Source organism: Syngnathus typhle, linkage group LG21, assembly GCF_033458585.1.
Source record: "Syngnathus typhle isolate RoL2023-S1 ecotype Sweden linkage group LG21, RoL_Styp_1.0, whole genome shotgun sequence".
NCBI lineage: Eukaryota > Metazoa > Chordata > Actinopteri > Syngnathiformes > Syngnathidae > Syngnathus > Syngnathus typhle.
This window is the reverse complement of record NC_083758.1, coordinates 1,407,484-1,433,119: the sequence shown is the minus strand read 5'-3', so window position 1 is coordinate 1,433,119 and position 25,636 is coordinate 1,407,484. Positions and strand designations below refer to the sequence as shown.

General features: G+C 47.1%; 8 non-coding genes across 8 annotated transcripts; 6 read left to right on the top strand and 2 right to left on the bottom strand.

Annotated features, from left to right (window-relative positions):
- Positions 1-496: 496 nt before the first annotated feature.
- LOC133145825 (U1 spliceosomal RNA) lies at positions 497-660 on the top strand. The gene has a single exon (XR_009711075.1). It is a non-coding gene; the product is annotated as a U1 spliceosomal RNA (small nuclear RNA).
- A 3,327-nt stretch (positions 661-3,987) lies between these two features.
- LOC133145753 (U2 spliceosomal RNA) lies at positions 3,988-4,179 on the top strand. The gene has a single exon (XR_009711003.1). It is a non-coding gene; the product is annotated as a U2 spliceosomal RNA (small nuclear RNA).
- A 2,722-nt stretch (positions 4,180-6,901) lies between these two features.
- Positions 6,902-7,119, top strand: LOC133145941 (small nucleolar RNA U3). Its single transcript, XR_009711185.1, has one exon. It is a non-coding gene; the product is annotated as a small nucleolar RNA U3 (small nucleolar RNA).
- Positions 7,120-7,523: 404 nt separating this feature from the next.
- LOC133145995 (U5 spliceosomal RNA) lies at positions 7,524-7,637 on the bottom strand. Its single transcript, XR_009711236.1, has one exon. It is a non-coding gene; the product is annotated as a U5 spliceosomal RNA (small nuclear RNA).
- A 5,005-nt stretch (positions 7,638-12,642) lies between these two features.
- Positions 12,643-12,833, top strand: LOC133145865 (U2 spliceosomal RNA). The gene has a single exon (XR_009711113.1). It is a non-coding gene; the product is annotated as a U2 spliceosomal RNA (small nuclear RNA).
- A 4,335-nt stretch (positions 12,834-17,168) lies between these two features.
- On the top strand, positions 17,169-17,386 carry LOC133145893 (small nucleolar RNA U3). Its single transcript, XR_009711139.1, has one exon. It is a non-coding gene; the product is annotated as a small nucleolar RNA U3 (small nucleolar RNA).
- A 399-nt stretch (positions 17,387-17,785) lies between these two features.
- LOC133145988 (U5 spliceosomal RNA) lies at positions 17,786-17,899 on the bottom strand. The gene has a single exon (XR_009711229.1). It is a non-coding gene; the product is annotated as a U5 spliceosomal RNA (small nuclear RNA).
- Positions 17,900-22,908: 5,009 nt separating this feature from the next.
- On the top strand, positions 22,909-23,099 carry LOC133145864 (U2 spliceosomal RNA). The gene has a single exon (XR_009711112.1). It is a non-coding gene; the product is annotated as a U2 spliceosomal RNA (small nuclear RNA).
- Positions 23,100-25,636: the final 2,537 nt, after the last annotated feature.

Genomic DNA, 25,636 nt, shown 5'->3' with positions numbered 1-25,636 from the left:
TTGTTCCAGGATCTTTTAGTACAATTCTTGTTCTCCAAATGTTAAGAAAATGTCATTTTCAAAACTCGTTCAGAAAAAGAAGTATATATATTTTTCTGCGGTAATGTTGGAGATTTTCAATAAATACAAATTCATACCGTTTTAGGGTTCTCAGGAGAAAAGAGGCACTGCATGATGGGCATGTTTTGACTTCATTTATCGGTTTATTATAGTTGCTGGCATCACCACTAGACGGCGACTCTAGGAAAAAGGAGGTGAACAAAGACGTGGAGGCAGTAGAAAAAGAAGCAAGGCATGATGGTCATGTTTCTGAATCTATTTTTTACTTAATTTAAAATGTTTTGGTTTTGAATGACTAAAGGTGTACTATGTTAACAGTTCTACGAATGCTGTCTCATCCACTGAATACGTGTGCTCACACTTTTGTACCAAATTAGCCTCTGACTGTAGATGGTGTGCGCGGTGAAAACGTCGGCCCCGGCGACGTATACAACTCATACTTACCTGGCAGGGGAGATACCATGATCAAGAAGGTGGTTCACCCAGGGTGAGGCTCAGCCATTGCACTCCGGTTGTGCTGACCCCTGCGAATTCCCCAAATGTGGGAATCTCGACTGCACAATTTCTGGTAGTGGGGGACTGCGTTCGCGCTCTCCCCCGATTCTCCTGTACAATACAAAATCCCTCACACGAAGTCAAATTTCATGGTCGCCACATACTGAGCGATGGTGCATCAAGCTGTGCTCTGCAACTGTGCACCTACTTGCCGAACTTCATTCAACAAATTAGTAATTGCAAAATAAAATGTAATTACTACGTTCCCGACCCGTTATTGATACGAACGTATATGATATAACTTTCATATAACCTGCTTTCTGGAATAGCCCCACGGATCATTTCCTGTTCTCCATTTACCTACACTATAAAGAAAAACTAATGGCCAAAAGGTACGTGGACCCAGACATACAACTGATTTTTGCACCCCCTACTCTACTGGTCAAATCAAGAGTAGTTTACATCACAGTCCGTTAGCTTCATTCTCACAGGATAAAGCAGAGGGTCAATGACGTCATTGATTCAAGTTCATGGCGGCTGGCAGCAAGGATATACGAAAAAATATGATCAAAATGTCTTTCTTTAAATCAGAAATTGTGCCAGAAATTTTTAGTACAATCCTTGTTCTCAAATTTTTAAGAGAATGTCATTTTCTAAACTTGCTCAGAAAAAGAAATATATATCTTTCTGCGGTACTGTTGGAGATTTTCTATAAATACAAATTCATATGGTTCTCAGGTGAAAAGAGGCAATGCATGATGGGTATGTTTTTACTTCATTTCTTATGCTGCCACCACCACTAGATGGCAACTCTAAGAAAAAGGAGGTGAACAAAGGCGTGGAGGCAGTAGAAAGAGAAGCAAAGCATCAGTTTATGGGTATTTACGAGGGTATTTTTATATTAATACTTTAATAGCTAAATGGCTCCTATTATTGTTCCTTACATATAGTATAATTTGTGGAAAATATATTAATTTATTGCTCAATGCATAATCAATAGTTTTATATTTGAATGGGTGGATGTCACCAAAAGCTGTCCCTAAAGCTTAACCAATTTGGTCTGTAAACTTTAGCAGAATTAATAACTACAAGGCAGGACTATTAACTATTTCCCATTGACAAGTATAGGTGGCTCCGCTTTCGCAGAGCATCAAAAAATTGAGATGAACTCTCATTGTTCCTCCCCACGGAAATCTTTAGTAAAAGGCGATCGGTGAAATTGCAGCAACCATTCCTTCTAATACAAACAATAGACGTTCATAGATTTACTACATTTAGAAGGACTCAACCTAAATAGACAGTTTAAACGAGTATTTTGTGTTCATCAATGTGTTTTTTCCTTGAAACATTGTTGGCGCACAGGATTATGGATACCTGATATTTCAAACAGCGTCACCTATCGATTGGGCAACTATTTTGAGTGTGAGTTTTGAACGTATAAACAGTTGTATGTCTTGGTCCGTGTACTTTTGGTATGAGAGAAATGGAAATGATCCGATTTCCGTGTGTTATTTTCAAATGTGTAATTTCAGATTTTTATTCAACACAAATCGGGAAACAAAAGACGATCGTACCGTTTTTTTCCGTGTATAGTGCGCAAAATTTAACTAATTTATTGTCCTAAAATCCGGGGTGCGCATTATACATGGGTACAAAAAAAAAAAAAAAATTTTTTTTTTTTAATTTTTTTTTTGTTTGTTTTTTTTTAAGTCCCAATGATCGTCACACACGCAGGGAGGCAATGGGTCCCATTTTTATAGTCTTTGGTATGGTCTTAACTAGGCTGGATGTAATTTTTTTTGTTGGCGTTGATTTCTCCGACTGCCCGTAAACGCACCACCGCGCTTCGTGCGCGCACGGGACAGCAAACGAGCAGGTGATCGAGCAAGCGTCTGATACGAGAGCATTGCGGTCGCATGGAGCGTGTTTGAAGTGAACAGCAGAGAAGAAAGGCAAAGTGTTGTGAAATAAAATGCACAGAACGGATGCGCAAGACACGTCAGCTATATAAAGAGCGAGAGTTGTTTTCTTCCTATTAGTTTCAATTCACAGTTTAATTAGCAGTTTCAATCAGCAAATAACAAAATGCGTATTACAGGTAATATTTTATTTCACAACACTTTGCCTTGTTCCTTTGGTCTCTGCTGTTCATCCTAAAACACAAAGGCGCTCTTTAAGCAATGCGACAGTGAGCGCCCGGCGCGCTGCGGTTGCGCGACCGCACCAAATTAAGCTCCCTGCGCAGTGCGCACTGAGGTCCACTTAAATTTTAGAAAGTACATCAGGACTTTAAAAATATCTTCTAAATTTCAGCGACGGCTCTGTCACAATAATCGACCAGCCCGGTGCAGTTGGGCGGTCGGCGGCGCGCTACGGTTGAGCGTTCTCTCGCGCGCTCTCTCTCGCTCTCGCACACACGCAAACCGGATATCATACGGAGGCCGCCATTACAGATGCGCAGAACGGATGAGCAAGACACGTCAGCTATATAAAGAGCGAGAGTTCAGTTCTCTACCTAAATCCGTATTACAGGTAATATTTTATTTCACAACACTTTGCCTTGTTCCTTTCTTCTCTGCTGTTCACTTCAAACACGCTCCATGCGCACGGAGCGCGGTGGTGCGTTTACGGGCAGTCGGAGAAATCAACGCCAACAAAAAAAATTACATCCAGCCTAGTTAAGACCATACCAAAGACTATAAAAATGGGACCCATTGCCTCCCTGCGTGTGTGACGATCATTGGGACTTAAAAAAAAAAAAAAAAAAAAAATTTAAAAAGAATTCATAAAAATTGGGTGCGTATTATACATGGGTACAAGCTTTTTTCCAGCATCAGCATGCCATTCTTAGGGGTGCGTACTATACATGGGGGCGCACTATACACGGAAAAAAACGGTAATTTCCTCAAATGAGTGTTAAGAAATGCTGGCGTGGATTGGAATGCGATTCACCTCCACTGCGATGGTGGCGTTCGAGGGTTAATGTAAATTGCCACAGCAGGAAACAGGAAGTAGTTTGGCGAAGTGGGCCGCGTGTTTTTTTGCTGCGTGTTTTTTTTCCCGTCAAAATGTTCGTCAAACAGCTATCTTGCCTTCGGTCCCGAAATGTATCCAAAGATCCGATTGTTTTTGGCGAATGACCAATTCGTTTTGTTGGTCATTAAAAGCTATTCCCATCAGGAGCTCAGTTCATCGTTATTCTATTGGGTCAACGTGAACCACGTGACACTAAACCTCCACGAACACACAAAAATCTGCAACCGATGCACAGGTTGAAAAAAGCCCGGTGACGCATTATCATTCCAAACTCTTAATAGTTGAGGTTTGTTACGGTGGTCGGTACGTGGCATTAGTATGACTCAATATATTTAAACCGTAACTTGAATTGGTAGTCTCTTTATTTAAGTAGTTTTCTCAGACCAACTTTAGGTTATCGCTTCTCGGCCTTTTGGCTAAGATCAAGTGTAGTATCTGTTCTTATCAGTTTAATATCTGATACGTCCCCTATCCGGGGACCATATATTAAATTGATTTTTGGAACTGGGAGATGGAATTAGGGGCTTGCTCCGTCCACTCCACGCATCGACCTGGTATTGCAGTACTTCCAGGAACGGTGCACCCCCCTCTGCTGGTCAAATAAAGGATAGTTAAGTCAGGAAGCCATTAGAATCGGTTCGCTTCATTCTCACAGGATAAAGCAGAAAGTCAATAACGTCTTGAAAGGGTTTGATTCAATCAAGTTCATGACCTTTATCTAAATGTGAATAGCAGAAGAATTCTATCCTTTACAACAAAATAGAAAACATATCGGCCCTACGATTGGCTGGCCACCAGTTTATGATGTCCAGTGGGGATGGGCGATACCAATGATTTTGGAATCGATCCGATACCAAGTATTTCCTACCCAAAATACCCGATATTCGATCCGATATCGATACCGGAAGTGTAATTTCCCGCCCAAAAAACGATTTAAATGCAGTGGCATTCTTGCTCTTGGAGAGTCATCTATTGAATTTTGTAAAAAAAAGTATTACGTCACGTGAATTATTAACCTTTTTAGACATTAGTGCATTAGTGGAATATGCATATTAATAATATAACTTTAATAAAAAGGAGCTATTCTTTACTTTTTTCTCTCTCTCTCTCTCTCTCTCTCTCTCTGTTGTTGGGAAAAAGTTTTGTCTTTTAGTATAATCTAAAAAGAGACATGGTACCAACAGAGATGCAGGGCTTAATCGTCATGAGCAGCAAAACTATCAATTTGTAAAGCCACTGGATACTTACATTTAATATTGTAATACTTTAGTGTTGTTTATAGGAAGTGGAGTTACAAATAAAACGTATGGCGTTCGACCACAAATTGAAAAGGGGAAAACTTTATTTATAAATGACTGACTAAAGCGTAGTAATTATTGCTTCAAATAGCACATCAACCACAAATGCTTACAATTTTTGGTTAGCACCTGATACCTGGATATGTCTTGCCTTTCTGAAACGCTGCTTCTAAGGTACTTTGATACCTTAGCCTCGGTGTGGCTGCAGGGTTTTCCGTCGCTGCCTTAGTGTCTGCGGCACGTTTCAACTGCAGCTCTTCATGAACCGTGGGGTGAATTTTGCTTAAATGTTTTGTCAAGTTTGTGGTGTCGCCACAATATTTAATTGTTTTGTGACATATTTCACATTTTGCCTCGTTGTTATTAAGTAAAATATAATATCCCCAAACCAGACTTCTCTTGCGTTCGGACTGGGCCGCCGCCGTGGCCATGCTTGTTTGTGTTTGTTTGGATTGGAACGGGAGGCGGAGGAGGAGGGCTTGGCTTGTGAGAAAAGGGGGCGGGAGCAAAGCAGAGCAGGACACGCCGGTGCAGCAGGCGGAAGGAAAAGTAGTGCTAGCATGAGTGCAAGTCGTCAAATTGGAGCAGAAAAAAATGAGGAAAAATATAATTAAATAATTGTAAGTATCGATATTTTAGCTAGGGAGATCGATACTCAAAAATGAGCAGCCTGGATCGATATATCGATACTTTTGTATCGATCCGCCCATCCCTATGTGATAGGCTCCAGCACGTCTACTAACCCCGTGGGGAGAATCAGTACAGAAATTGGATGGATGGGCAATATAAAATATTCTCTCTGGTGTCTGCAAGCGTTATCAGTACTCACGGCGGGTGGATTCTGAAACGTGTCTGCAATGTAAAGTTGATTGTTTGGCTACCATAGGCATTTTTAAAAGCCTCTATGTTAATTTTAAAACCTTTACTTTACATGGTCGTTTTTAAATAAAAGCCTTCATGTTTAAAACAAAAGCCTAGTATACACAGTCAGTTTTAAAGCCTTACAATTTAGACAATTTAAACAAGTATACTTGTAACACAACAAGTGTTAAAAAAATTGCTTGTTCTAAACATTGACGCAAAGGATCGTGGGTACGTGATCGAGCGCTCAGCCAATGATGGCTGTGTTGCCAAATACCCTAATGACGTCGGCACTCTTTCTAATACAATCTAATAGGGGTGTAAATCGCGGGTTTTGTCACGATACGATATAATATCGATATAAAGAACTTCGATACGATATTTTCCGATATCTTAAAGCCTGCTGCGATTCAATCACGATATATCGCGATATAGTGCTCTACGATCGATATTTTTTTTTTTTAATAAAAAATATAGAACAATATCCTGATTTATAACAATTCATACGCAAAATCCACAAGGCACTGCAAACTCTTTATTTAGGAAATTACAAGAGTATTGTAGTATACAAATTGCTTACTTTAACACTTAACTTTGATGTCGTGTTTTTTCTTTAAATGTGCGGCGAGATTTGTGCTCCCTGAATATTTGATCACCGCATGGCAGGATTTACAAACTGCACGTGTCTTGTCCGTTGAGCCATCTTTTCTTTGGAATCCAAAGTGCTTCCAAACGAATGACTTGAAGCCTAAAGGGGAGCAAATTTCCTCGTCTTTTTGGACACTAGCCATAGCACCAGCCCAGGAGCCGCGTACTAGTTGTCGACACCCCTTTCACGTGCCTGCTCTGCTCACAACACAACAACGCCGCGCACTGCTCCCTGCTCCCGGAAGAGGAAGCAAGCAACAATGAACTGGATTTCAAAATAAAGTCGCGTCTAATGTCCGAGGTCAAACACGGCGATATAAATCGATGTTTACCTTTAGCATCGATGCCAATAAATCGTAGAGCATAATATCGATTAATCGATGTGTATCGATGTATCGTTACACCCCTACAATCTAAACATAGTCCTTTACTAGTCGTGGTTGCCCTCTGGGTAAAAATGGTACACTCGCAGATGACTTCCCGCCGCCCCTCGTTGATGAATTAAGACTATACTTTCAGGGATAGTTTCTATAGTTATTAACTTGAGATATGTGTTTCTAAAGTGAACGGTCTCGCCAACTACGATGATGAGAATTGATGTTCCTTCCTGAGCCTGAAGCTAGCGGAGAATAATGATGTTTATATCATAGATTCTCCACTTTTGATGAGCGTTCTATGCTTCCTAGTGGAGCATTGAGGGGAGGGACATGATCAGAGTAGTTCTTTGAAATTGGTTAAATAAAAATTAAGCTAATGTAGTGGCGTACTCCTGATATTCAACTCAGTCGATTAACAGTATCGTCGTATTAGTTCAACTAACAAAAGCCTGTTATGTATTTCTGAAGTACTTTTGTACTGAAGTACTTATGGCTGTATTCATTTACACGGCTTAAATCTTTACAACTTCGACACAAATCTAAATTAACTTTAATAATAAATATATTAATGGCTAAATGGCTCCGTTTATTGTTCCTTACGTATAGTATAATTAGTAGAAAATATATTAATTTATTGCTCATATTAGATAGTTTTATATTTGAATGGGTGGATGTTACCTGTAAGCTATGGCAGAATTAATGGCAACAAAGCAGGAATTTTGATAACTTTCCATTGACAAGTACAGGAAGCTCCGCTTTCGCAGAGCATCAAAAAATTGAGATATACTCTTGTTGTTCCTCGCCACGGAAATCTTTAGTAAAAGGCGAAAGATTTATACGATCTGAAGAGAAACAAGAGTGAACCGATTTCGGCTTGTCCAAACGGGCCACCCCATTGCTGGTCTCACCAAAGTAACAGGCGGTGTCACACTAGCAACCATTTCCTTTTAATAAAAATAGATCTTCATATATTTGCTAAATTTAGGAGGCCTTAACACTCAACTAAGATGTATAGTTCGAACAAGTATTTGGTGTTTGCCAATTCTATGGAAACGTTTACACTCTAAACGTGTCGTTGTGAGTCCATGCTTGCTCTGCTGCGTTCGGTTCCAACTCCCTGACCTGTTTGTTTGCATTGTGCACGTTCTCCACTCTGGTTTCCTTCCATTTCCCCCAAACATGCATGATAGGCCCATTGAGCGCTCCAAATTGCTCGTAGGTGCGAGTGCGGACGGTTTTTCGTCTCTGTGTGCCCTGCGAGTGATTATTATTTGTTAAAGCGTATATGCCGTTACACCGCTAGATGGCAGCAGCGTTGACTTCCGCACCTGACCACAAAAAGAAACGGGAATCACGTGATGCGCAGGAAAAGAAGCATTAGTATGAGTCGATATATTTAAACCGTAACTTGAATTGGTAGTCTTGTAGTGGGTTGACATAATTCACCCGGAACCTAAGTTCACGTTGCCGAGTTCCGGTGGGATGTTTTACACGTGTGGGAGTTTCCTGTTTGAGGAGTGTGTGTTAGGATCTCGAAGGGAAAAGAGTCGGCCCGTGGTTGAGAGAAGCTAATTATAAATGTCATTAAAACAACTGCCGTTGGCACCGTCATTTATCACTCCGCCTCCGACTCCAGTCCTTGCACACCACACTGGTGACCCTGACATCAGTCCCGCTGAGGATTCCGGGACTGAACAGAATACCGAGCGAGACGGCATGGCGCATTCCGCCGTCCTTAGGCTGCCTGAGTTTTGGGAGACTTCTGCAGCAACGTGGTTCGCACAGGCGGAGGCTCAGTTCGCCCTCCGGGGAATTACGGATGACGCCACATGCTACTACCACGTTGTCTCGGCACTCGGAAGCTCCACCGCAGCCAGAGCCGTAAGTTTCATCACTTCCCCTCCGGCCCAGGATAAATATGCAGGGCTCAAGGCTTATCTCCTCAGGATTTTTGAACTGTCGCGATCCGAACGAGCCCGGCGCCTGCTTGCTATTCAAGGCATGGGGGACAGCAAACCCTCTGAACACATGGAGATGATGTTAAACCTGCTGGGTGGGGAAGAGCCGAATTTTCTTTTCATTGAACTGTTTCTGCGACATATGCCGCCGCACGTCCAAACGGCCCTCGCAAATACGACCATTACGGAGCCGCGTGCTCTTTCGGAGGAAGCGGACCGTTTCTACTTGGCCACCCAGCGTTTCGCCCCTGGTGTGCTGGCCCCAACACGCAGCTACACGTCCCCGAGCGCTGGCGTTTCCCCTGGCAGAGGACGCGCTGCAACTGACAGCCGCACCAGCACAGGTTTGTGCTACTTCCATGCACGTTTTGGCGCCAAGGCTAAAAGGTGCCGCTCCCCTTGCAACTTCGACACGACGGGAAACGCCAAAGCCTGCGCTCAGTAGTGGCCGTCACCGCAGGCAAAAGGAACCGGCTGCTGTTCGTTGAGGACTCCCTCTCTGGTCGCAGATTCCTCTGTGACACCGGCGCCCAGAGAAGCGTCCTGACGGCTACAGTGGACGACGCTGCTGGAGGGTTGCACGGCCCGCCCTTAACATCCGCCAACGACACTCCCATCAGGACGTATGGCACAAGGACTGTGGACATATGTTTCGGGGGTCAGCGTTTCACATGGGACTTTGTCACTGCCGACATCTCCTTCCCCCTGCTTGGCGCAGATTTTTTGTGCGCCCACGGACTGCTCGTGGATGTTAAGAACGGCCGCCTGGTGGACGCGTTAACCTTCTCCTCCTTCGCATGTGTCCGCGATGAGGGGAATTATGTGGGTCTCTCCAGTTCGCTCTCCGAGGGCGACATGTACCAGAAACTCCTCGGAGAGTTCCCCAGCCTTACACGGCCCACTTTTGCCGCCACCACAGCTAAACATGGGGTCGAGCACCACATCGAGACCAAAGGCCCCCCCATCTACGCTAGGGCCCGACGGCTCAACCCGGAGAGACTGACAATTGCTCGGGCCGAGTTCGCCAGCATGGAACGCCTTGGCATTGTTCGCCGCTCTGACAGCCCGTGGGCCTCCCCACTCCACATGGTGCCTAAGCCGAACGGTGGTTGGCGCCCGTGTGGCGACTACCGCCGCCTCAATGATGCCACCACGCCCGACCGCTACCCGGTCCCCCATGTTCAGGACTTTTCGATACATCTAGCAGGGAAGCACCTGTTCTCCAAAGTGGACCTGGTGCGGGGTTATCACCAAGTCCCGGTGCACCTTGCTGACATCCCTAAAACGGCGGTGGTGACTCCTTTCGGGCTTTTCGAGTTTCTTAGGATGCCCTTCGGCCTGAAAAACGCGGCCCAGTCCTTCCAGCGGTTGATGGACTCTGCGCTTAGGGACATGCCTTTCATCTTCGTCTACTTGGACGATGTCCTCGTCGCCAGCTCCTCGGAGGAGGAGCATGCGGCACACCTGCGGGCCCTTTTCACAAGGCTCGACCAGCATGGCCTGATCATTAACCCGGCGAAGTGCGTCTTCGGGGTGCCGTCGATCCAGTTTCTTGGGCATCTCATCGGCAGTAATGGGGCCACCCCCTTGCCGACAAAGGTGGAAGCAGTCTCCGCTTTTCCCCGCCCACGTTCGGCCCGGGGGCTACGGGAGTTCCTTGGGATGGTTACGTTCTACCACCGATTCATACGCCGGGCGGCCCACATCATGCACCCACTGTATGGGGCCCTTAAGGGTAAGACCCCCAACCAGGACATCGACTGGACCCCCGAGAGGATCAAAGCTTTCGAGGATACTAAGGCTGCGCTGTGCCAGGCCACCTTGTTGGTCCACCCGTCGCCTGGAGCCCCGGTCGCCCTCACAACCGACGCATCTGACTACGCAGTTGGTGCTGTATTTGAGCAGTGGGTTGGTGGCGCCTGGCAACCGCTCGCCTTTTTCAGCCGCCAGCTGGTCCCTAGGGAGCGCAAATACAGCACATTCGACAGGGAGCTACTCGGCGTCTGGTTGGCGATCCGCCATTTCCGCTCCATCCTGGAAGGCCGTGAGTTTAAGGTTTTCGTCGACCACAAGCCCCTCACGTTCTCTATGTCCAAGGTGGCTGAGCCGTGGTCCGCCCGCCAGCAGCGTCAGCTGTCATTTATCTCTGAGTACACCACAGATATCCGACACATCGCCGGCAAGTCCAACGTGGTCGCCGATTGCCTCTCTAGAGCGGTCGTCCACACGGTTCAGCTGGGGCTCGACTACTCAAGTATGAGTGCTGACCAAGCCTCAGATCCTGGGATCCAGTCGCTCAAAGACTCTGACACTGGGCTGCGTCTGGAGGTGGTCGCGGTTGGCGACTCAGGAGTCAGGCTGTGGTGCGACCTCTCCACCGGCCAGCCTAGACCACTTGTCCCTGCCGGCTGGCAGCGGGCTGTCTTTGAGGCGATACACGGCCTGTCCCATCCTGGCAGAAAAGCGTCCGTGAGGCTGGTGGCTCAGAAGTTCGTCTGGAAAGGGCTGAAGAGGGACGTGCGGGCCTGGGTCGACTCGTGTGTGGCTTGTCAGCGTGCGAAGGTATACCGCCATACCAAGGCCCCGTTGGAGCCGTTCACTGTCCCCGAGAGGAGGTTCGACCACGTCAACATCGACCTTGTGGGCCCGCTCCCCCCTTCCCATGGTTTCACCTACCTCCTCACCATGGTGGACAGGACGACCCGTTGGCCTGAGGCCGTCCCCCTCTCCTCAACCTCGGCTGCTGACGTGGCCCGGGCGTTTATTGGCACATGGGTCGCGCGCTTTGGAACACCTTCAGACCTCTCCTCGGACCGGGGTGCACAGTTTACTTCCGAGATCTGGAATGTGGTTGCTGGAGGCCTGGGCGTCAAGCTGCACCGCACCACCGCTTATCACCCCCAGGCTAACGGGCTGTGCGAGCGGTTCCACCGCTCCATGAAGGCTGCTCTACGCGCCAGTCTGGTGGATGGCAACTGGGTGGACAGACTTCCCTGGGTCATGCTGGGCCTCAGGACGGCCCCCAAGGAGGACTTGCAGTCCTCGTCCGCTGAGCTCGTCTACGGCCAGGTACTACGAGTTCCAGGGGACTTCATTCCAGACGCCACAACGCCTTGGTCGGCGGCAGGGCAGCGGTCCTCCCTGCTGGAAGTTGCCGGGACGTTCGCACCTGTCCCCACGTCACGGCACTGCACCCCTGTTTCCCGGGTGCCCACCAACCTACGCTCGGCGGGTTTTGTGTTCATCCGCCACGACGCCCACCGCGGGCCGTTGCGTCCGCCTTACGACGGGCCTTTTAAGGTCTTGCAGCACGGGAGTAAGAGCATGGTCGTGGACATCGGCGGTAGGCCTGAGACTATCTCGGTTGATAGGATTAAGCCTGCCCACGTGGATGTTTCCCGGACGTTGGAATTGGCGCAGGCCCCACGCCGCGGACGCCCCCCAGCGCCTCGCCCCTCCGACCTGACCGAGCTCCCGCCTGCCCGACCGACAACGCGACCGTCCAGCCCAGCGGTCTTTCCGGCGGCGCCCCCTACCCTTGACCCCCTGCCAGCCCCTGCCACCTACACCCGCTGTGGTCGGGCTGTCGTTCCTTTCCGGCGCGGGGATTTTGACTATGGGTGAATTCTGGGGGGGCTTGTGTAGTGGGTTGACATAATTCACCCGGAACCTAAGTTCACGTTGCCGAGTTCCGGTGGGATGTTTTACACGTGTGGGAGTTTCCTGTTTGAGGAGTGTGTGTTAGGATCTCGAAGGGAAAAGAGTCGGCCCGTGGTTGAGAGAAGCTAATTATAAATGTCATTAAAACAACTGCCGTTGGCACCGTCGTTTATCACTCCGCCTCCGACTCCAGTCCTTGCACACCACAGTCTCTTTATTTAAGTGGTTTCCTCAGACCAGTTTCAGTACATCGCTTCTCGGCCTTTTGGCTAAGACCAGGTGTAGTATCTGTTCTTATCAGATTAATATCTGATACGTTCCCTATCCGGGGACCATGTATATATTGGATTTTCGCAACAGGGAGATGGTATAGGGGCTTGCTCCGTCCACTCTATGCATCGACCTGGTATTGCAGTACCTCCAGGAGCGGTGCGCCCCCCTCTACTGGGCAAATAAAAAGTAGTTTACATCACAATCCGTTAGCTTCATTCTCACAGGATGAAGCAGAAAGTCAACGACGTCTTGATCGGATTTGATTCAAGTTCATGTTGTGTGCTCACCTTATATCTTTATTAGGTAATGCACTCTGAATTTAATCAGGACCCGAACCGATGTCTTTAATCACTTTTATTCATGAAACAGAGGGCCATCAACTTGCCGCTCTGTCTGCATATTCATTTCCCTGAACGTCACTCCTTCACTACGTCATCACGTAGGCCCACAGTACAATATCAGTACATGACAGTTCATGACGGTTCATCTTAGGCGGCAGCAAGAATTTACGTAACTGTTCTAAAATATGGTCAAAATGTATTTTTTTGCTTGAGATTTTCCTATCATTGTTCCAGGATCTTTTAGTACAATTCTTGTTCTCCAAATGTTAAGAAAATGTCATTTTCAAAACTCGTTCAGAAAAAGAAGTATATATATTTTTCTGCGGTAATGTTGGAGATTTTCAATAAATACAAATTCATACCGTTTTAGGGTTCTCAGGAGAAAAGAGGCACTGCATGATGGGCATGTTTTGACTTCATTTATCGGTTTATTATAGTTGCTGGCATCACCACTAGACGGCGACTCTAGGAAAAAGGAGGTGAACAAAGACGTGGAGGCAGTAGAAAAAGAAGCAAGCCATGATGGTCATGTTTCTGAATCTATTTTTTACTTAATTTAAAATGTTTTGGTTTTGAATGACTAAAGGTGTACTATGTTAACAGTTCTACGAATGCTGTCTCATCCACTGAATACGTGTGCTCACACTTTTGTACCAAATTAGCCTCTGACTGTAGATGGTGTGCGCGGTGAAAACGTCGGCCCCGGCGACGTATACAACTCATACTTACCTGGCAGGGGAGATACCATGATCAAGAAGGTGAGCGATGGTGCATCAAGCTGTGCTCTGCAACTGCGCACCTACTTGCCGAACTTCATTCAACAAATTAGTAATTGCAAAATAAAATGTACTTACTACGTTCCCGACCCGTTATTGATATGAACGTATATGATATAATTTTCATATAACCTGCTTTCTGGAATAGCCCCACGGATCATTTCCCGTTCTCCATTTACCTACACTATAAAGAAAAACTAATGGCCAAAAGGTACGTGGACCCAGACATACAACTGATTTTTGCACCCCCTACTCTACTGGTCAAATCAAGAGTAGTTTACATCACAGTCCGTTAGCTTCATTCTCACAGGATAAAGCAGAGGGTCAATGACGTCATTGATTCAAGTTCATGGCGGCTGGCAGCAAGGATATACGAAAAAATATGATCAAAATGTCTTTCTTTAAATCAGAAATTGTGCCAGAAATTTTTAGTACAATCCTTGTTCTCAAATTTTTAAGAGAATGTCATTTTCTTGCTCAGAAAAAGAAATATATATCTTTCTGCGGTACTGTTGGAGATTTTCTATAAATACAAATTCATATGGTTCTCAGGTGAAAAGAGGCAATGCATGATGGGTATGTTTTTACTTCATTTCTTATGCTGCCACCACCACTAGATGGCAACTCTAAGAAAAAGGAGGTGAACAAAGGCGTGGAGGCAGTAGAAAGAGAAGCAAAGCATCAGTTTATGGGTATTTACGAGGGTATTTTTATATTAATACTTTAATAGCTAAATGGCTCCTATTATTGTTCCTTACATATAGTATAATTTGTGGAAAATATATTAATTTATTGCTCAATGCATAATCAATAGTTTTATATTTGAATGGGTGGATGTCACCAAAAGCTGTCCCTAAAGCTTAACCAATTTGGTCTGTAAACTTTAGCAGAATTAATAACTACAAGGCAGGACTATTAACTATTTCCCATTGACAAGTATAGGTGGCTCCGCTTTCGCAGAGCATCAAAAAATTGAGATGAACTCTCATTGTTCCTCCCCACGGAAATCTTTAGTAAAAGGCGATCGGTGAAATTGCAGCAACCATTCCTTCTAATACAAAGTTTATGATGTCCAGTGGGGATGGGCGATACCAATGATTTTGGAATCGATCCGATACCAAGTATTTCCTACCCAAAATACCCGATATTCGATCCGATATCGATACCGGAAGTGTAATTTCCCGCCCAAAAAACGATTTAAATGCAGTGGCATTCTTGCTCTTGGAGAGTCATCTATTGAATTTTGTAGAAAAAAGTATTACGTCACGTGAATTATTAACCTTTTTAGACATTAGTGCATTAGTGGAATATGCATATTAATAGTATAACTTTAATAAAAAGGAGCTATTCTTTACTTTTCTCTCTCTCTCTCTCTCTCTCTGTTGTTGGGAAAAAGTTTTGTCTTTTAGTATAATCTAAAAAGGGACATGGTACCAACAGAGATGCAGGGCTTAATCGTCATGAGCAGCAAAACTATCAATTTGTAAAGCCACTGGATACTTACATTTAATATTGTAATACTTTAGTGTTGTTTATAGGAAGTGGAGTTACAAATAAAACGTATGGCGTTCGACCACAAATTGAAAAGGGGAAAACTTTATTTATAAATGACTGACTAAAGCGTAGTAATTATTGCTTCAAATAGCACATCAACCACAAATGCTTACAATTTTTGGTTAGCACCTGATACCTGGATATGTCTTGCCTTTCTGAAACGCTGCTTCTAAGGTACTTTGATACCTTAGCCTCGGTGTGGCTGCAGGGTTTTCCGTCGCTGCCTTAGTGTCTGCGGCACGTTTCAACTGCAGCTCTTCATGAACCGTGGGGTGAATTTTGCTTAAATGTTTTGTCAAGTTTGTGGTGTCGCCACAATATTTAATTGTTTTGTGACATATTTCACATTTTGCCTCGTTGTTATTAAGTAAAATATAATATCCCCAAACCAGACTTCTCTTGCGTTCGGACTGGGCCGCCGCCGTGGCCATGCTTGTTTGTGTTTGTTTGGATTGGAACGGGAGGCGGAGGAGGAGGGCTTGGCTTGTGAGAAAAGGGGGCGGGAGCAAAGCAGAGCAGGACACGCCGGTGCAGCAGGCGGAAGGAAAAGTAGTGCTAGCATGAGTGCAAGTCGTCAAATTGGAGCAGAAAAAAATGAGGAAAAATATAATTAAATAATTGTAAGTATCGATATTTTAGCTAGGGAGATCGATACTCAAAAATGAGCAGCCTGGATCGATATATCGATACTTTTGTATCGATCCGCCCATCCCTATGTGATAGGCTCCAGCACGTCTACTAACCCCGTGGGGAGAATCAGTACAGAAATTGGATGGATGGGCAATATAAAATATTCTCTCTGGTGTCTGCAAGCGTTATCAGTACTCACGGCGGGTGGATTCTGAAACGTGTCTGCAATGTAAAGTTGATTGTTTGGCTACCATAGGCATTTTTAAAAGCCTCTATGTTAATTTTAAAACCTTTACTTTACATGGTCGTTTTTAAATAAAAGCCTTCATGTTTAAAACAAAAGCCTAGTATACACAGTCAGTTTTAAAGCCTTAAATCGCGGGTTTTGTCACGATACGATATAATATCGATATAAAGAACTTCGATACGATATTTGCCGATATCTTAAAGCCTGCTGCGATTCAATCACGATATATCGCGATATAGTGCTCTTCGATCGATATTTTTTTTTTTAATAAAAAATATAGAACAATATCCTGATTTATAACAATTCATACGCAAAATCCACAAGGTACTGCAAACTCTTTATTTAGGAAATTACAAGAGTATTGTAGTATACAAATTGCTTACTTTAACACTTAACTTTGATGTCGTGTTTTTTCTTTAAATGTGCGGCGAGATTTGTGCTCCCTGAATATTTGATCACCGTATGGCAGGATTTACAAACTGCACGTGTCTTGTCCGTTGAGCCATCTTTTCTTTGGAATCCAAAGTGCTTCCAAACGAATGACTTGAAGCCTAAAGGGGAGCAAATTTCCTCGTCTTTTTGGACACTAGCCATAGCACCAGCCCAGGAGCCGCGTACTAGTTGTCGACTCCCCTTTCACGTGCCTGCTCTGCTCACAACACAACAACGCCGCGCACTGCTCCCTGCTCCCGGAAGAGGAAGCAAGCAACAATGAACTGGATTTCAAAATAAAGTCGCGTCTAATGTCCGAGGTCAAACACGGCGATATAAATCGATGTTTACCTTTAGCATCAATGCCAATAAATCGTAGAGCATAATATCGATTAATTTATGTGTATCGATGTATCGTTACACCCCTACAATCTAAACATAGTCCTTTACTAGTCGTGGTTGCCCTCTGGGTAAAAATGGTACACTCGCAGATGACTTCCCGCCGCCCCTCGTTGATGAATTAAGACTATACTTTCAGGGATCATTTCTATAGTTATTAACTTGAGATATGTGTTTCTAAAATGAACGGTCTCGCCAACTACGATGATGAGAAATGATGTTCCTTCCTGAGCGTGAAGCTAGCGGAGAATAATGATGTTTATATCATAGATTCTCCACTTTTGATGAGCGTTCTATGCTTCCTAGTGGAGCATTGAGGGGAGGGACATGATCAGAGTAGTTCTTTGAAATTGGTTAAATAAAAATTTAGATAATGTAGTGGCGTACTCCTGATATTCAACTCAGTCGATTAACAGTATCGTCGTATTAGTTCAACTAACAAAAGCCTGTTATGTATTTCTGAAGTACTTTTGTACTGAAGTACTTATGGCTGTATTCATTTACACGGCTTAAATCTTTACAACTTCGACACAAATCTGAATTAACTTTAATAATAAATATTTTAATGGCTAAATTGTTTATTGTCCCTTACATATAGTATAATTAGTAGAAAATATTTTAATTTATTGCTCATATTAGATCGTTTTATAATTGAATGGGTGGATGTTACCTGTAAGCTATGGCAGAATTAATGGCAACAAAGCAGGAATTTTGATTACTTTCCATTGACAAGTACAGGAAGCTCCGCTTTCGCAGAGCATCAAAAAATTGAGATATACTCTTGTCGTTCCTCCCCACGGAAATCTTTAGTAAAAGGCGAAAGATTTATACGATCTGAAGAGAAACAAGAGTGAACTGATTTCGGCTTGTCCAAACGGGCCACCCCATTGCTGGTCTCACCAAAGTAACAGGCGGTGTCACACTAGCAACCATTTCCTTTTAATAAAAATAGATCTTCATATATTTGCCAAATTTAGGAGGCCTTAACACTCAACTAAGATGTATAGTTCGAACAAGTATTTGGTGTTTGGCAATTCTATGGAAACGTTTACACTCTAAACGTGTCGTTGTGAGTCCATGCTTGCTCTGGTGCGTTCGGTTCCAACTCCCTGACCTGTTTGTTTGCATTGTGCACGTTCTCCACTCTGGTTTCCTTCCATTTCCCCCAAACATGCATGATAGGCCCATTGAGCGCTCCAAATTGCCCGTAGGTGCGAGTGCGGACGGTTTTTCGTCTCTGTGTGCCCTGCGAGTGATTATTATTTGTTAAAGCGTATATGCCGTTACACCGCTAGATGGCAGCAGCGTTGACTTCCGCACCTGACCACAAAAAGAAACGGGAATCACGTGATGCGCAGGAAAAGAAGCATTAGTATGAGTCGATATATTTAAACCGTAACTTGAATTGGTAGTCTTGTAGTGGGTTGACATAATTCACCCGGAACCTAAGTTCACGTTGCCGAGTTCCGGTGGGATGTTTTACACGTGTGGGAGTTTCCTGTTTGAGGAGTGTGTGTTAGGATCTCGAAGGGAAAAGAGTCGGCCCGTGGTTGAGAGAAGCTAATTATAAATGTCATTAAAACAACTGCCGTTGGCACCGTCATTTATCACTCCGCCTCCGACTCCAGTCCTTGCACACCACACTGGTGACCCTGACATCAGTCCCGCTGAGGATTCCGGGACTGAACAGAATACCGAGCGAGACGGCATGGCGCATTCCGCCGTCCTTAGGCTGCCTGAGTTTTGGGAGACTTCTGCAGCAACGTGCATGGTTCGCACAGGCGGAGGCTCAGTTCGCCCTCCGGGGAATTACGGATGACGCCACATGCTACTACCACGTTGTCTCGGCACTCGGAAGCTCCACCGCAGCCAGAGCCGTAAGTTTCATCACTTCCCCTCCGGCCCAGGATAAATATGCAGGGCTCAAGGCTTATCTCCTCAGGATTTTTGAACTGTCGCGATCCGAACGAGCCCGGCGCCTGCTTGCTATTCAAGGCATGGGGGACAGCAAACCCTCTGAACACATGGAGATGATGTTAAACCTGCTGGGTGGGGAAGAGCCGAATTTTCTTTTCATTGAACTGTTTCTGCGACATATGCCGCCGCACGTCCAAACGGCCCTCGCAAATACGACCATTACGGAGCCGCGTGCTCTTTCGGAGGAAGCGGACCGTTTCTACTTGGCCACCCAGCGTTTCGCCCCTGGTGTGCTGGCCCCAACACGCAGCTACACGTCCCCGAGCGCTGGCGTTTCCCCTGGCAGAGGACGCGCTGCAACTGACAGCCGCACCAGCACAGGTTTGTGCTACTTCCATGCACGTTTTGGCGCCAAGGCTAAAAGGTGCCGCTCCCCTTGCAACTTCGACACGACGGGAAACGCCAAAGCCTGCGCTCAGTAGTGGCCGTGACCGCAGGCAAAAAGAACCGGCTGCTGTTCGTTGAGGACTCCCTCTCTGGTCGCAGATTCCTCTGTGACACCGGCGCCCAGAGAAGCGTCCTGACGGCTACAGTGGACGACGCTGCTGGAGGGTTGCACGGCCCGCCCTTAACATCCGCCAACGACACCCCCATCAGGACGTATGGCACAAGGACTGTGGACATATGTTTCGGGGGTCAGCGTTTCACATGGGACTTTGTCACTGCCGACATCTCCTTCCCCCTGCTTGGCGCAGATTTTTTGTGCGCCCACGGACTGCTCGTGGATGTTAAGAACGGCCGCCTGGTGGACGCGTTAACCTTCTCCTCCTTCGCATGTGTCCGCGATGAGGGGAATTATGTGGGTCTCTCCAGTTCGCTCTCCGAGGGCGACATGTACCAGAAACTCCTCGGAGAGTTCCCCAGCCTTACACGGCCCACTTTTGCCGCCACCACAGCTAAACATGGGGTCGAGCACCACATCGAGACCAAAGGCCCCCCCATCTACGCTAGGGCCCGACGGCTCAACCCGGAGAGACTGACAATTGCTCGGGCCGAGTTCGCCAGCATGGAACGCCTTGGCATTGTTCGCCGCTCTGACAGCCCGTGGGCCTCCCCACTCCACATGGTGCCTAAGCTGGACGGTGGTTGGCGCCCGTGTGGCGACTACCGCCGCCTCAATGATGCCACCACGCCCGACCGCTACCCGGTCCCCCATGTTCAGGACTTTTCGATACATCTAGCAGGGAAGCACCTGTTCTCCAAAGTGGACCTGGTGCGGGGTTATCACCAAGTCCCGGTGCACCTTGCTGACATCCCTAAAACGGCGGTGGTGACTCCTTTCGGGCTTTTCGAGTTTCTTAGGATGCCCTTCGGCCTGAAAAACGCGGCCCAGTCCTTCCAGCGGTTGATGGACTCTGCGCTTAGGGACATGCCTTTCATCTTCGTCTACTTGGACGATGTCCTCGTCGCCAGCTCCTCGGAGGAGGAGCATGCGGCACACCTGCGGGCCCTTTTCACAAGGCTCGACCAGCATGGCCTGATCATTAACCCGGCGAAGTGCGTCTTCGGGGTGCCGTCGATCCAGTTTCTTGGGCATCTCATCGGCAGTAATGGGGCCACCCCCTTGCCGACAAAGGTGGAAGCAGTCTCCGCTTTTCCCCGCCCACGTTCGGCCCGGGGGCTCCGGGAGTTCCTTGGGATGGTTACGTTCTACCACCGATTCATACGCCGGGCGGCCCACATCATGCACCCACTGTATGGGGCCCTTAAGGGTAAGACCCCCAACCAGGACATCGACTGGACCCCCGAGAGGATCAAAGCTTTCGAGGATACTAAGGCTGCGCTGTGCCAGGCCACCTTGTTGGTCCACCCGTCGCCTGGAGCCCCGGTCGCCCTCACAACCGACGCATCTGACTACGCAGTTGGTGCTGTATTTGAGCAGTGGGTTGGTGGCGCCTGGCAACCGCTCGCCTTTTTCAGCCGCCAGCTGGTCCCTAGGGAGCGCAAATACAGCACATTCGACAGGGAGCTACTCGGCGTCTGGTTGGCGATCCGCCATTTCCGCTCCATCCTGGAAGGCCGTGAGTTTACGGTTTTCGTCGACCACAAGCCCCTCACGTTCTCTATGTCCAAGGTGGCTGAGCCCTGGTCCGCCCGCCAGCAGCGTCAGCTGTCATTTATCTCTGAGTACACCACAGATATCCGACACATCGCCGGCAAGTCCAACGTGGTCGCCGATTGCCTCTCTAGAGCGGTCGTCCACACGGTTCAGCTGGGGCTCGACTACTCAAGTATGAGTGCTGACCAAGCCTCAGATCCTGGGATCCAGTCGCTCAAAGACTCTGACACTGGGCTGCGTCTGGAGGTGGTCGCGGTTGGCGACTCAGGAGTCAGGCTGTGGTGCGACCTCTCCACCGGCCAGCCTAGACCACTTGTCCCTGCCGGCTGGCAGCGGGCTGTCTTTGAGGCGATACACGGCCTGTCCCATCCTGGCAGAAAAGCGTCCGTGAGGCTGGTGGCTCAGAAGTTCGTCTGGAAAGGGCTGAAGAGGGACGTGCGGGCCTGGGTCGACTCGTGTGTGGCTTGTCAGCGTGCGAAGGTATACCGCCATACCAAGGCCCCGTTGGAGCCGTTCACTGTCCCCGAGAGGAGGTTCGACCACGTCAACATCGACCTTGTGGGCCCGCTCCCCCCTTCCCATGGTTTAACCTACCTCCTCACCATGGTGGACAGGACGACCCGTTGGCCTGAGGCCGTCCCCCTCTCCTCAACCTCGGCTGCTGACGTGGCCCGGGCGTTTATTGGCACATGGGTCGCGCGCTTTGGAACACCTTCAGACCTCTCCTCGGACCGGGGTGCACAGTTTACTTCCGAGATCTGGAATGTGGTTGCTGGAGGCCTGGGCGTCAAGCTGCACCGCACCACCGCTTATCACCCCCAGGCTAACGGGCTGTGCGAGCGGTTCCACCGCTCCATGAAGGCTGCTCTACGCGCCAGTCTGGTGGATGGCAACTGGGTGGACAGACTTCCCTGGGTCATGCTGGGCCTCAGGACGGCCCCTAAGGAGGACTTGCAGTCCTCGTCCGCTGAGCTCGTCTACGGCCAGGTACTACGAGTTCCAGGGGACTTCATTCCAGACGCCACAACGCCTTGGTCGGCGGCAGGGCAGCGGTCCGCCCTGCTGGAAGTTGCCGGGACGTTCGCACCTGTCCCCACGTCACGGCACTGCACCCCTGTTTCCCGGGTGCCCACCAACCTACGCTCGGCGGGTTTTGTGTTCATCCGCCACGACGCCCACCGCGGGCCGTTGCGTCCGCCTTACGACGGGCCTTTTAAGGTCTTGCAGCACGGGAGTAAGAGCATGGTCGTGGACATCGGCGGTAGGCCTGAGACTATCTTGGTTGATAGGATTAAGCCTGCCCACGTGGATGTTTCCCGGACGTTGGAATTGGCGCAGGCCCCACGCCGCGGACGCCCCCCAGCGCCTCGCCCCTCCGACCTGACCGAGCTCCCACCTGCCCGACCGACAACGCGACCGTCCAGCCCAGCGGTCTTTCCGGCGGCGCCCCCTACCCTTGACCCCCTGCCAGCCCCTGCCACCTACACCCGCTGTGGTCGGGCTGTCGTTCCTTTCCGGCGCGGGGATTTTGACTATGGGTGAATTCTGGGGGGGCTTGTGTAGTGGGTTGACATAATTCACCCGGAACCTAAGTTCACGTTGCCGAGTTCCGGTGGGATGTTTTACACGTGTGGGAGTTTCCTGTTTGAGGAGTGTGTGTTAGGATCTCGAAGGGAAAAGAGTCGGCCCGTGGTTGAGAGAAGCTAATTATAAATGTCATTAAAACAACTGCCGTTGGCACCGTCATTTATCACTCCGCCTCCGACTCCAGTCCTTGCACACCACAGTCTCTTTATTTAAGTGGTTTCCTCAGACCAGTTTCAGTACATCGCTTCTCGGCCTTTTGGCTAAGACCAGGTGTAGTATCTGTTCTTATCAGATTAATATCTGATACGTTCCCTATCCGGGGACCATGTATATATTGGATTTTCGCAACAGGGAGATGGTATAGGGGCTTGCTCCGTCCACTCTATGCATCGACCTGGTATTGCAGTACCTCCAGGAGCGGTGCGCCCCCCTCTACTGGGCAAATAAAAAGTAGTTTACATCACAATCCGTTAGCTTCATTCTCACAGGATGAAGCAGAAAGTCAACGACGTCTTGATCGGATTTGATTCAAGTTCATGTTGTGTGCTCACTGTTAGAGTGGTGCTCACTCTAACTTATTTTGCAAGAACCACTCGGAGACAAGTTAGTCGTTTTGGGCACCTGCAGGCGGAGAGTCCATTCGTCACTGTGCGTACAGCAATGATCGAATGACGTCTGACTCTCGCTTCCCACAAGACCATCTTTATTAAGAGAAAAAGAGTGGGGGTGACCATAGACTGAATAGACAAGTAAAAAAGGCCCTTGACCTCTAGATTAGCAGGGCAGGGGATGTTTTACGACATTGTGTAGGATGGAACAAGCTAGGTTATTTATTACTGGTTACACACCAACATAAGCATAAAACTAATCTACCAAGGTTATTCATTACTGGTTACATACATTCCAACATAATCATATGATCAAGATAGTTTTGGAAAACCCTGACACTCACCTTATATCTTTATTAGGTAATGCACTCTGAATTTAATCAGGACCCGAACCGATGTCTTTAATCACTTTTATTCATGAAACAGAGGGCCATCAACTTGCCGCTCTGTCTGCATATTCATTTCCCTGAACGTCACTCCTTCACTACGTCATCACGTAGGCCCACAGTACAATATCAGTACATGACATCCCCCCTTTCCTTAGAAATAAACTGTACCATCACATACTAATATTGACCATGTAATTTACATCATCATCTTTTGCTAACCGAACATTGTATTGTCTAACTTTTCTTATGTAACCCATAAACATTTTTTTCTCTTAAACAGTGAACAATATATTCAGACACAACCCTTTACTTTTACTTTGTCACAAAGTCTTTGAACTTTGCTGGTATCTTTTTGACTCTCTGGGGCCTCATTTCAGGTTCCTGAGCTTCCTCTTGTGGTGTCTGGTTGCAACTGTCCACATTTCTGCTCAGTACATTTTCCTCCCCTTCAGTAAAAGTCTTCGGTGTGTCATGTCCTTCAGTATTCTCATATGATTGGTATTTCTTCACGTGAGTGGTATTCCGGTGGTAGCGAGCTCCAGTTGGGGATTCAATTACCACTTGACTTCCAGTTTTACTCACGACTCTATGTGGGGTTGGATTGAATGGTGTTGTGAATTTGTCCTGTTTGTCCTGTTGTACCAGTACTGTGTCTCCAATGTCCACATTTGAGTACTGGGCTCCTCGTCGTTCATCAGGATAAAGCTTTGCTTTCCCTTTTTGTTCAGCATCCCTGTCACGAACATCTAGAGCCGTTGTTTTGGACTCAGAGAGGTCAGGCAACTTTCCTCTCATTTTCCTGTTGAAAAGAAGTTCAGCTGGACTTTTCCCTGTCGTGGGGTGTTCAATGCTCCTGTAAATAGTTACATATTTCCTCAGTTCACGTTTCCAGTCCAGCCCTTCTGCCTGTGCAATCCTGATTCTCTTCATCAGTGATGCATTTTGACGTTCCACTTCTCCATTGGCTTGTGCCCATTTTGGTGGTGTTCTCACATGTTTGATTCCATTTGTTTCACAGTATTCCCTGAAGAAGTCAGATTTGAACTGTGGTCCATTGTCCGATTTGATCGTCACTGGTAGTCCATGCCTACTGAAAATGTCCTCAATTCAGTCAATAACTCTGTCCGTGGTTGTAGACGTCATTATTTCATACTCATAGTAGCGACTGTAATAATCTACTAAAACAAATATAGACTGACTGTTTGGTAGTGGTCCTAACAGATCTACAGCCACGTCTTGCCATGGTCGATCTGGTAAGATTGTGTTCCTCAAAGGCTCAGGTGGATCTGGTCTGGCCACTATTTGACATCCATGACAAGCTTTACAGTATTTTTCCGCTGCCTTATCCATGCCAGGCCACCACACTTTTGTTCTGAGATGTTGTTTTGTCCCTACAATTCCTAAGTGTCCTTCATGAGCTAATGCAAGTGCTTTTGCTCTGAGTTTTTCTGGTAAAACTATGCGGCTTCCACGTAACACAATGTATCCAATCACACAGAGTTCATTTACAATGGGTGCATATTGTTTACATTTTTCGAAGTGTCCAATTTCAATTGCATTTCGCACCTCCGTCAGCTCTGGATCTACAGCAGAGGCTTCTTCTACCTCTCGTGTGGTAAGCGCCTTTGGTGTTGCATTAACTGCAATGAATCTCACATACTCTTCAGATTCATGTTCATGTATTCCTTTTGTCCCTGTGTCTGACAACAACCTAGATAAAGAATCAGCAATATTTTGTTTTCCTGCAATGTGCACCACCCGAAAGTCATAAGGTTGAAGTCTGAGGACCCATCGCTCTATACGAGCACATGGTTTGGATCTTTTACTGTATACGACTTCTAATGGCTTGTGGTCTGTGATTAAGTCAAACCTACGTCCGTACACATATGGATGTAGCCTTTCGCATGCCCAAACTAATGCTAGGGCCTCCCTTTCTGTTTGGGAGTATCTGCGTTCACAATCTGTCAGACT